We start from the raw sequence: 11,306 nt of genomic DNA on the forward strand, positions 1-11,306 counted from the left end.
GCTAGTTCAATGATATAGAAATTTTTTTACCTAAAATCTACGATTGACCAAGGTCTCATTATAAGCAACAATAAATACTAAGCTAGTGTGGTGTTATAAAGATGTTAAATGATTGGAAATTCCATGTCACTGAAGATTTTTAAATAATAGCTCAAGCAGATTTTTAGGAAATTTAATCTGGCTACTATGTGAATATGGGGTTGAAGAGAAAGTTTTTAAGAGACCGTAGGAAAGTTTCTTTTTAAAAATCACACTTCAGTTGATGAGACTAAACTATATTCTTGGCCATGGAATGAAACAGAAAGGTTATTATGGGAGAGATGGCAATTATTTTTACTAATACCAACTAAAAATTATAATTGGATGAGGGTGAGGAGTCAGTGATTGAACAAAGTTAAATTTATTTCCAAAGCATCAAGTCCACCCGAATAATAGAATCTCTGATGGAACTTTTTAAAAAAATACTACAAAAGGATTCCCACTGATTGATATTTAGATATACAGACAAAGCTGTAAAGACGGAACAATACCTTGTAAGTGTGGACTAGTTTATATGTAAGAGTGGATTGAAATTTAGGAGAAAGTTCATAATAAAACTTTAATATTTAGAAGTCAACTGCAAACAGATTACGTTTGAAGATGTGACCATGGGTGGTATAGCTGAATAATAAGGGCAAATTAAAAATTTCAAGGAAGCCTAGGCCTGAATCTGGATGTGCATTGAACATGTGGGAACCATGTAAGTTTATTCTGTAAAGCAAATAGAAAAAACTGCAAGAGGAGCTCTAGAATAACGTGATGCAAAAACACAAATGAAAACAAATCAAAATTGAGTCAAGCTAATATACAAAAGTAAAGACAGTGCAAAAATAAGACAGGAATCCATGGGTCAAAGGCAAAATAAAGCTTTAATAACTGAAACCAAATAATTCTCTGTCCCTGTGTTAAATAATAATTGGTGTAGTAATACTTTCTGGTCTGTGTTAAACAATTCTTGAATGAAGCATAATTTCCTGTTCTTTGCTAAGCAATACTGAGAATAACTCACATGCTTACTGCAAGAAATACCATTTCCTAGAAAGTCAGACACCAAAACAACTAAACATCTTACTTATCACGATTCTTTTCATGTCCTTCATCTTGCTGTGCACATCAGTTCAAAAACTATAATGTTGTAATAGAAATCCAGCTACTTTCCAGCCCTGTGAGACTCACCTCAAAATCACTCAATTGAAGCTCTTAAAATCCTGACTATACTATATCCCAATTTTCCACTTTGAGACATTAATAAGACCTTTGTCAAGCTAATGTTCTCCCTTGCTGCAATAAGTCTAAGTTATGCTTCATCAACAGGTCTTTCTGGTGGTCTTTTTTGGAGTACATAGTTCACACTTCTGGTGAAGAAGCAAGAAGCGGAAGAGCATTCATTCCTTCATTTAAGGACTGTTTATAGTGTGCCTAGTACATGTCAGGATGAAAAGAGCATGACGAGACAATGTTTTTCCTCTCACAGACAGACACTGGGATTGAAAATTAACTATAAAATAGTAAATAGATAAATAATCAAGATAGTGATTTTAAATGCTAGAACAAATAAAATATGGTAATAAGATAGAATTACTTTTGGGGACAAATTTAGATTGGTATTATAGGAAGTCTTCTTCAGAGGGTGATGTATCAGGATAAGAAGCAAGGTCCAGGGAGATTTTTTAAATGTTGCCAGATTTTCAGATTCCTAGTACCATCATAAACTCCTAATACCAAGGAGAAAGAGTCAGAAGAAGAGGAGGAGGAGAAGTGCAAAATGTATTTCATATAAACTGCACCAACTCCTTTATGTCATTTTCCTTTTCTACTTTAAACAACCCTAGGAGGTGAATACTGTTAATATCCCCATTTTATAAAAGAGATAACTGAAGTTAGCAAAATTCAGTCATTAACCAAGTTACATAATTAGTGACTGGTAGAACTCAGACATTACCAGAACTGCCTAATTAAACAGGCTATACTCTTAACTTAGATGCTATAATGCTAACCATTCATTGCCACATACAGAATTACTCTCCAGCCTATGATTATGTCTTCTATGCTAAGCTCTTCCTCTATCCTTCCTAGGTTTTGTTGGATAGGTTAAAAAAACTCAAAATTTATTCAGCTATTTGTTTTATTATTTAAGCAGTGGATAGAGAAAATCTATACAAATTGGCATCATTTTTAAAGAACTCTCCTTCACTAGAAGTTTTGTTGTCATACTTGCCTAACCAATCAAATATTTAAAAAAATTCTTCAACCATTTACTTTTTTAAATTGACACCAAAATGTAATTACCAGAGAATATGAAGGGCACTGATTCTATTGAAAAGATTCATTTTCCCTTCACAATGTGTGGTAGCCATAGGGTGATTGAAAACTTCTGTCAGTGATACGCTGGAACACCCTTTCAGTTTGCTTTTTTCTTACGCTGAAAGTTGACTATTTATGGCAACTCTTGCCTTTGGGGCTGTGTGCAGCAGTTGTGTTCATTGATTAAAAAAACTAAAGATATACCAAGACAGAGTGAAACACAAATAACGGTTTTCAAAGGCCTCTGATGATGAGATTTCTTCAGGGCACACACAGTATCTTAAGCTTCTAAACGTCACATAAAAGATCTTCATATAATCTGAACCTCATTTAATTTTTAGAAGGTATAGTCACTCTTTGCAGGCTGCAATAAAAAATGGAGGTTTTCAAACTAAGTTGAACCAAGAAAGAATATCCTAAAAAGAATAAAGCAAAGATTTCATTTGTTTTTGCAAATACGTATATTTTGGCTAATTGCAGTGTCTTTGTTTTATCTAGCACTGTAGGTGACTGAATTACCTCATTATTAGAGGATAGTGAATAAAAATTTCTGATCTTGAGAAATCTCACTTCAAAACCAAGACATCCAACCTATCTATCCTAGTGCTTTATCTAAATCACAGACTTGAATTAAAAATCACTTTGTTGGTCTTATAGATCTTCTGTTACCATTGATTTTGGCACAATATTGCAATGTGTACTGATAGAACAAAGGTTCTCTGGATGTAACTTTATAACTTTTGTTCATTACTTCTTGGATAACGAAACTGAATCCAGAGAGATTGGTTAACCCATCTATGGTATATCTCTTACTTGATGGCAGATAGCAGTAAAAGTAGCAACCTACTACGCTAGTTTAATCTTATAAGCAATGTTGGGAAGCAGTTACTAGAGGGATAGTTACTTTAAAGTACTAAACAAATAATGACTTCAAGAAAACTGTAGTTTAGAAATATTAAACAAAATAATGACATTTGTGAGAAAAGGTAAATAATGCTTTCTAGAGTGTGGTCATTTTGTAGGATGCTCATACTTCTCATAACTTACATGGCTTATATGACAGCAATTCTAGCGATTTGGATTCTCGAGGAAGGAGACATACTAAGTGCACTGGGCAGGAAGTTTACTGGAGGACACAATGGAAGAGAAGGGAGGAAGCAAAAGTGGGCAGAGAGAGAAGTTGTGTTTCGATACAGGCTTAAAAGACTCAGTCAACTGGTGTTAAACAGCACTTCAAAGTAGCCCCCCATTGAGTTAAAATGTTCAGATACTTTATATCCCTGTTTCCACCTATTGGTCAATCCAGAAGGATGTCACTGTGACAGAGGCAGATTTTTATGCTGGAGCATCCCTGAAGAGGCTAAGAGCTGAAGCTATCTGCTGCAGCACAAACAGCAACTGAAGCAACAAGTTCATCATCTGATGGGGATATCCTAGCCCATCCATCTTTTGTGCCACTCAGATCCACTTCTTTGTTCAAGGAGCAACTCCTTCATAATTCTGTTAAGTCTTTCTTTCTGGGAGAAACTTGGAAAAGGAAGGGTACTGGGATGGGCTACAAGTCCCAACTCTGCAGTTGATCTCTGAGCTACAACTTATACTTATCACCTCCTTCCTCCACTATCCATTCCAGATTCCTCTCTCCATCTGCTAACACCTGTTAGTCTTAGCTTACCTGTGGGGATGCCACTGAAGTCATCCTCAAGGTGTCTGAGCCCCTTGTCACCATATTTTTAAGGTTGCTTCACTTAAACATTTACCATCATGATCAGGTAAGGGAGTATCAAGAGAAACCAAAGCAGGTTACTTGTGTGTTAGCATACACTTTCCTGCCCTTCATCATGTAACAGCAGCACTTATTTCCTCCTGTTTTCAGGCTGACTACTCCTCCCACAATAACTCTTCTTCATGCCTGCTGGTCTCTGTACGTAAAGCAGCTACAGTGACCAGCTGGCCACCAGAGCTTATAGTTCAATGAGACTCTTGCTCCATTTTCAGACACAGGCATCCCTCCTTTGAGAATTTTATAGTTCTTTATGGAATGCTTTTTAATTCCAAATATATTCAAACCTTTGTCCTGCTCCTTTGTGCACCAAGTAGGTGATCAAGTACACCACCAAAGTATATTTTGGAAAATATACTTACACCAATGTCTTTCAAGGTTGTGCCTGAGTGAGCATGTAATGCACCTACTTTCCATTTTTCAGCTTGCACAGACTTACTAAGCTAACCTGTGTCTAAGGAACACTTGGCTTTTTTGTTCCTCTGTTAGTTGATCTTAACTGACGTTCCACAGAGCCATGAGTGTGAATGAAAAAGAGAGGAGCTGTTGCAATATGGTGGATGATAGTGGTTTCAGGGCAATGTGCTCATGCTTTCTCTCTCTGGTCTTGCTTGTGCTACCCCAGATGTACTGGTTACATCCTATAATGGACTATTGCTTGCCCTGCCCAACCTTAATGACTTAATGAGCAGAAAGAATTCTGTTCATGATTAGAATTCCCAAATCATGGTCACTTGAAGCCCTGTGTTTGTGTGCTTCATCTATGCTAACTTTCAGAATATGCCAGGGGTTGTTTTTTAAAAGATGATATGGCCTTACTCCAGATCTCTGGTGTCTTGTATTGTTGTTTTGCCATAAATGCCACACATCTTTTTCCACCACTAATACAATTTTGGCAGATCACAAGTCCCAAGTGGCAGGGCTGCTTACACCACAGCTTGGACTTTCTTGCTCTGTGTCTCATTAGAAACTGGCAGCCTCAATGTCACTGTAAACATGGCCTTGACCAGTATTACTTAGATGTCAAATACACTGCCTTTATAATGTAAAAAGTCGTACACTGCATTATAGTTCCGTTACAATTACAGGCAAAGATGTAATAATTTGTCTCATATTTTATAAGTCATGTGTCAAGATGCCCCTAACCACAGAACCCCTAAAGAGGTAAATGGAGTGGTAATGTGATGTAGTGATTTTCATAGGGTTCATCCTCCACCCCCTAGAGTGGATGTATTAACCAAGGCCTCTAACATGCTGGGCATTTCTTTCTCCTGTAACCCAGTTAGCATGTCATCATTATAATGCACCATTTAATGTTCTGCAGGCTGTCTAGATGCTCTCAATACCTTTGAACAATATTATTATACATAATATATATTCTTGTCAGTTCCATGTGAATGTAAATTGTGCCTTATCTTTTTTTTTTTTAATGGTAGGGATAGAAAAGAATGCATTCACAAAATCAGTGTCTACATACCATGTCCTGGAGATCATGTAAATTTTCTCTAGTAAAGTTATCACATCTGGTATACTGAATAAAACTGGTGCTACTAAATTGAGTTTGTGCAAGAATAGTATCATCCAGGGTTTGTGGTTCTACTGTAGGATCCATCCTAGTGAATTAAGTGGAAATATCACAGGGATCACCAACCTTGCTTCTAATGTACCTAGGAAAGCAAGGTACCATTTCCTAGGTACCATTCTTCCAGTCCTCCATTTCTGAAACGTGAAGTCATCTCTGAGTCCACCTCTTTCTCTTTCCAATTCTAGATAACTTTTGTGTATAATCTATAATTTTTAATTTTTCTCATCTCAGATTTATTTATATTTTCCTCTTATTCTCAAAGTCACAGCCATTTATTAAATCCCTCCATTAACTCTCTTTTGTGGACTATTGCAAAATTTTCCAAATGATTAATTTCCTGACCATCTCTACTTGTTCCAATAGATTCTCTATTGTTGGCTGGATAACTTTCTTAAAACACAGTTTAAAACATGTTAAACCATCATGTAAGAAAATAAAAATCTCATTTATAATAAAATAAATTTTATACCCCCATCTGGCATTTGATACTCTTCATGGTCCATAATATAAATAATTCAAGTGTATCACCAGCTTTTCCCTTAAACACATTCTGTATTAGGTATTACCTAATGCAAACTCAACATGTCATATCTTTTCCATCACTTTGCTTCTTTCATGATATCTTCTCTAAGTCAGCCTTTTAAAATAGCTTTTCCTTTGAGATACTATACCATCTATCAGTTAGCACACTAGGCATTATGTATTTGTTATTGTATCTCTGTTTCCTCATCTGTAAAAAATGAGGGAAATAACATTCATCTTACCAATGGAACAGTGTATGTAAATTGATACCTGCAGTGCCTTTAACATATTAAATACTGAAAAAAAAAATGTATTTACCCTTTCTTCTATCTTATACACTTCTACTCATGACAGCGAAGAAAATGATATAAATGACCAGAAAGTTAAGGATACAGAATACAAAATGTTAAAACAGGGAAAATAAAGGAAAAGAGGAGAAATATAATTATTGAATTCTGTATTAACTAAAATAAAATTTGCTTGCTCTTTATATTTTGTGCATACATTTTCTATACTAGTAAGACCAATAGATATGTATTGTTTAAGGATGATGCAGCTCTTTTATATTTAAATGTAGTTTGTATTTGCAACACAATGATGAATTAATATGAAGTATCACAATCATTGAGTAGAATATGTTTTAGAAAGGCAAATGATTTCAATAAGTCAGATGCAGCATATGGATCAGTATGAATCCTAAGAATGAAATCATCTATAATATATTTCAGCTTCTTTTTAAGGATTCTCCGGTGATAATTTGTGGGAGGTAGCATCATCAGAAATTTAACAGTAGTCATTTATGTTAAAAGAAAGGATTTATGATAGGTATATTTTTATTCATGAAATAAGATAAATTGGAATTATCCATCATTACTGTCTAGAAGAGTTTGGTTTATTATAATTTATTTTATAGAGTTCTGTAGGAAATAGAGTTATCTAGCATACATTTTATTATTAGATTCACATCATTTTTATTCCATAAGTATCAGCTGCCAAAAATGTAATGTTATGAAAAAGATACTTGGAATCTATTAAGAAATAAATTTTATTTTAATGTTTCCTACCTTTTTGTGGTTAAAGTCAAGTTTAAAATATAAATTTAGAAAACACAGTTCTGAATTATTTTCTTAATTGTCACAGGTCAGATCATTTAAAATATCAAATCAGAACTGTGGTTACAAATAACAATTGCTAGATGCAAACACAATGATCTTCTCTAGTGGCAATAATTTGCATAGTATGTGGATTTCATGATATCAAATATCAACATCATAGTGTTATTCATTTGCTCAATCATTAAAGCAGGCATTTTTGAGCACCTATAATGTGCCTGAAACTATGTTAGAAACTCTGACCAAAAAATTAAAAATAAATTAAAATAAGGACCTTTGACTATATGACTTATTCAAAGATATTTTACTCTAGGAGGCTGGAAAAATAAAAAACAAACAAATTACACACAGATGCAGATACACAGAAACACACACACACACGTGCACTGTATATATGCTATAGTAAAGATAAATACATTATGAAAAGCACTGAGAACTCTTCTGGTTCTAATACGAGGTGAAATCTTCCAAAGACAGAAATTAGAGATGGTCATTCTGAACAGAAGAAATTTGATGTTCAAAGACAAAAAATGTAGAGGACCATAAGAAATTCTAGGAGATGCAAGATATTCCATATAGCTATAGCAAGTACTTGCTTTGGGGAATAAAGAAGGAAGGAAGCAGTGATAAGAAGATCTGGAATAGTCAGAGGTGGGAACAGATTTCGATGGTCCTCGTTGCCATGGTGTTACTTGCAAATTTTATCATCAATATTGGAGGTAATATTATGAAACTTATAAGATTATTCTGAGAATGAAATAGAGATAAAATATTTAATTTCTACCAGAAAGTTGGGTATGTGCCACTAAAATGCTAGCACAATTTACAGTTGTAAACCAAACATGTTTTCTAATCAAAAGCAATGCAATTATCATTTAAGGAAAATGAGGATAAGCTGTTAGTAAGGAAAGATGGGCATGGGGGTTGGTCAGGGAGACAAGTTTAAAAATCACTTATAAATTTTTGATGAGAAACAATATAAAATAAATATGAAACTACCACAGTGTAGATAAAGATGTTATATATTGAAGAGGGGCCGCAAGAATTGATAGAAACGCAAAGAACAAATTACTCCCTTGAGGCTGAGTCAATGACAGTGTTCTACAAACCTAAATATTTTTATAGCAAAAGCAATATTATTTTATCAATACCTTAAAATTATTCATTAAAACACTTAAATACATTATTATAGTAATACAAATACTATTACTTATATTACTCTCAGTAGAAGGTAGTATGTTATTTAACGCCTGCAAAGACGCTGTGAAAGAGGATTATTAACTCTATTCTAAAAATACAAAATTAGTGTTTAACAAGCTAGTAACAATGGAACTAGAATTCAGCCTCCAATTTGTTACATTTTCAGAGTTTGAATTCTTAACTCCTATGTTGCTGCCTCTGCATTAGACTCCATTCAAATTTTTTATGATGAGTTTAAAATTCAAAGGTGAAAAACTCAAATTCTAATTAATTTCTATTTGTTATTCACTGATCAGTAAAACTCTAGTATTATCAAATCAGATTATATTTCTACAGTCTACGTTTTTGAGCACAAATACATTTTGAGAATATAGAAAGTCATCAAAAATATCATCAAGTCAAAAGGATTTTTGTGTTTGCTTTTGGTCTATATATTGATAATTCCTCTTCTTGTGTCTTAATGTTGTTTCCTTCTGAACTTCTTGGACTAGTTTATGATTTCTGTATCATTGCTCTAGAGTTCATCATTTTTCTACTTTTAAAATTAGAGAGACTTCTAATCACTGCCATCCTTCAATAGGTGACCCTCCTTCTAACAGGTATTGCCCTCAAACTTTTCTGGCATCCTCATGGTGTCTTGGAGAACCTGACAACTTTAGAAGCAGTTACATGCAGTGACCAGTCATGATTCATTTGGCTGGAAATTCTGGTGTCATTTGCAATTATGTACAAGAGGGCAAAAATTCTCTACTTTTACAGTGTGCACTTTGGTAGATTAACTAAAGAGCAAAGATGCCAATGAATGAGGTGACACATCTATTTTTATAATCATGTCAAATTAGGGAAATATAGGCCACTAATGTGTGATTTATAGAAGTATATTCTTAGGAATGTTTTACCTTGAGGTTTCCTTGACTTCAGTTTGTTCATAGAGTACAGCATTTGCATATCTTATATAGATCCAGATATATCCTGATAGTATATTAATAGAATGGACTCTTAATACATACTGAAAATACAATAGAAGTATCAAATAGGGAGAGCTACATGAGACAAGCTCACTCATTCTAGAAGAGGATAGATTGTTATATTTTGGCTCAACACAGAGTTCATGAAGTGGCTTCTAAGGGTTTGCATTTGTCATATGCTTACTCTGAGTGTCTTTGCTTCTCATCACATAGATCCTTGCATAGCAGCCCCTTACCCATGCACACACCACTCTGTCCAAGAAGCCTCCAGATTCTCAAGATAGACAGAAAAGGGCTTTGAAAATGCAACTTATGGCAGAGCAGATAACAAAATTCTTATTAAAATAAGGCACAGAAATAGTGATAATTGACATGCACTTTCATCATAATAGTCTACTGTGATACTATCTCCTTATGACGTCTTTATCTCTCTTTCTTCCTCCTTAGGATCTGGAATCAATGACTGCCATGCAACAGTGGAACATGAAGGAATTGACAGTCCAACATCCTTCCCTGGAGGCTGAGAACAAGATAAGATGGAAAGTAGGGTTGAGTGGGGAATGGGAATAGGCAATTCAAGAGTAGAACAGACTGGTGGATCTCAAGGGTAGGAGAAGAAGTGTAGCACATAAATAGAGTAGATATCACGAGATACAAAGGATCATGCATAGGCCTAATACCTACTGTGGATGAAAGCAGAATATATCACTCTCTATCTTTCTTCTTCTCTCTCTCTCCTTCTTGTTCTCTCTCTTCTTTTCCTGAGAGGAAGTACAGAATTATGTATTAGATCATGAAAATTTAATATAAAACTGTGTTGCCAGTTTGACTACTTCTTAGTGACTTGGGTAAATACATAACCTCTCTTTGCCTCAGTTTTCTCATCCATAAAATGGGTAGAATGATAATCTCATACTCATAGGGTTGTTGCTGTGATTAAATGAGTTAATACTAGTAAAATATTTAGAACAATGCCTGGTAATTATAAGCATTATAAAAATTTAAATTATAATTATTATTTCACACATTTGCTTGTCCAGGTTTTGTTATCCTCCCCTACATATTTGGAATTTCTGAGTATTTGTGACAAGTCCTCTCAAATCTCCTGCCTGAACAGTCATCCCAGGTAAGAAGCAATGCTGCCTAGGGCCTGGTAACTTTAAGGCAATTAACCGCCAGAATGTTCGATTCCCTGGGACTATAAATCATGTGAAGATGTCCCCTTATGTTATGATTTTTAAGGCCCCAGAATCTGGCAGTCTTCTCTCTAAAAACAATTTGCCTTTGTATCTGAAACTTCCATCATTAGAGTGGGTGACAATTCTAATATTTTAACACACAGGATGACTATTTAATTTTACGTCCAAACTGGAGCACTTTTGTGAGTAAAGGAGCATATTATGAATAACTGTACTGGGAAAATCAATGCATAAGGTATGGTCACACTAGGATTAAATCTCTCTCCAGAGGTCCCTGTTAAAACACAAATATGGTACCTGTAAGGGGAAACCTAATTTGTTCACGTAACTTATCAGATTGACTTGTCAGTGAGCAGAACCCAGAAGAAATAGAATTTAGAATAGGCAAGCCTTGATCTGGTGTAGAGATGCTTGGTAAAAATACAGAGCAGTGAGTTTATGAAGGGGTAAGTTCAGTAAAGGTGCTCATGTGAGAGATCTTGAAATAAAGGCTTCAATCAGGGATCAAAAAAAGAGGGAGGAAGGTAAAAGAATAATCTTGAGATAAGAGAGTTTGAAGACCACCTCTACCACTTCACAATTTAACCTAGAACA

At 34.7% G+C, this 11,306-nt stretch overlaps 1 pseudogene; it reads left to right on the forward strand.

Annotated features, from left to right (window-relative positions):
* The window catches only part of LOC113619238 (small nuclear ribonucleoprotein Sm D3 pseudogene), a 33,656-nt pseudogene extending 23,573 nt beyond the window's left edge, over window positions 1-10,083 (forward strand).
* The last annotated feature ends 1,223 nt before the right edge of the window (window positions 10,084-11,306 follow it).

The sequence above is a fragment of the Aethalodelphis obliquidens genome, unplaced genomic scaffold (genome assembly GCF_003676395.1).
Source record: "Aethalodelphis obliquidens isolate GAN/ISIS:26980383/991018 unplaced genomic scaffold, ASM367639v1 scaffold6, whole genome shotgun sequence".
Lineage (NCBI taxonomy): Eukaryota > Metazoa > Chordata > Mammalia > Artiodactyla > Delphinidae > Aethalodelphis > Aethalodelphis obliquidens.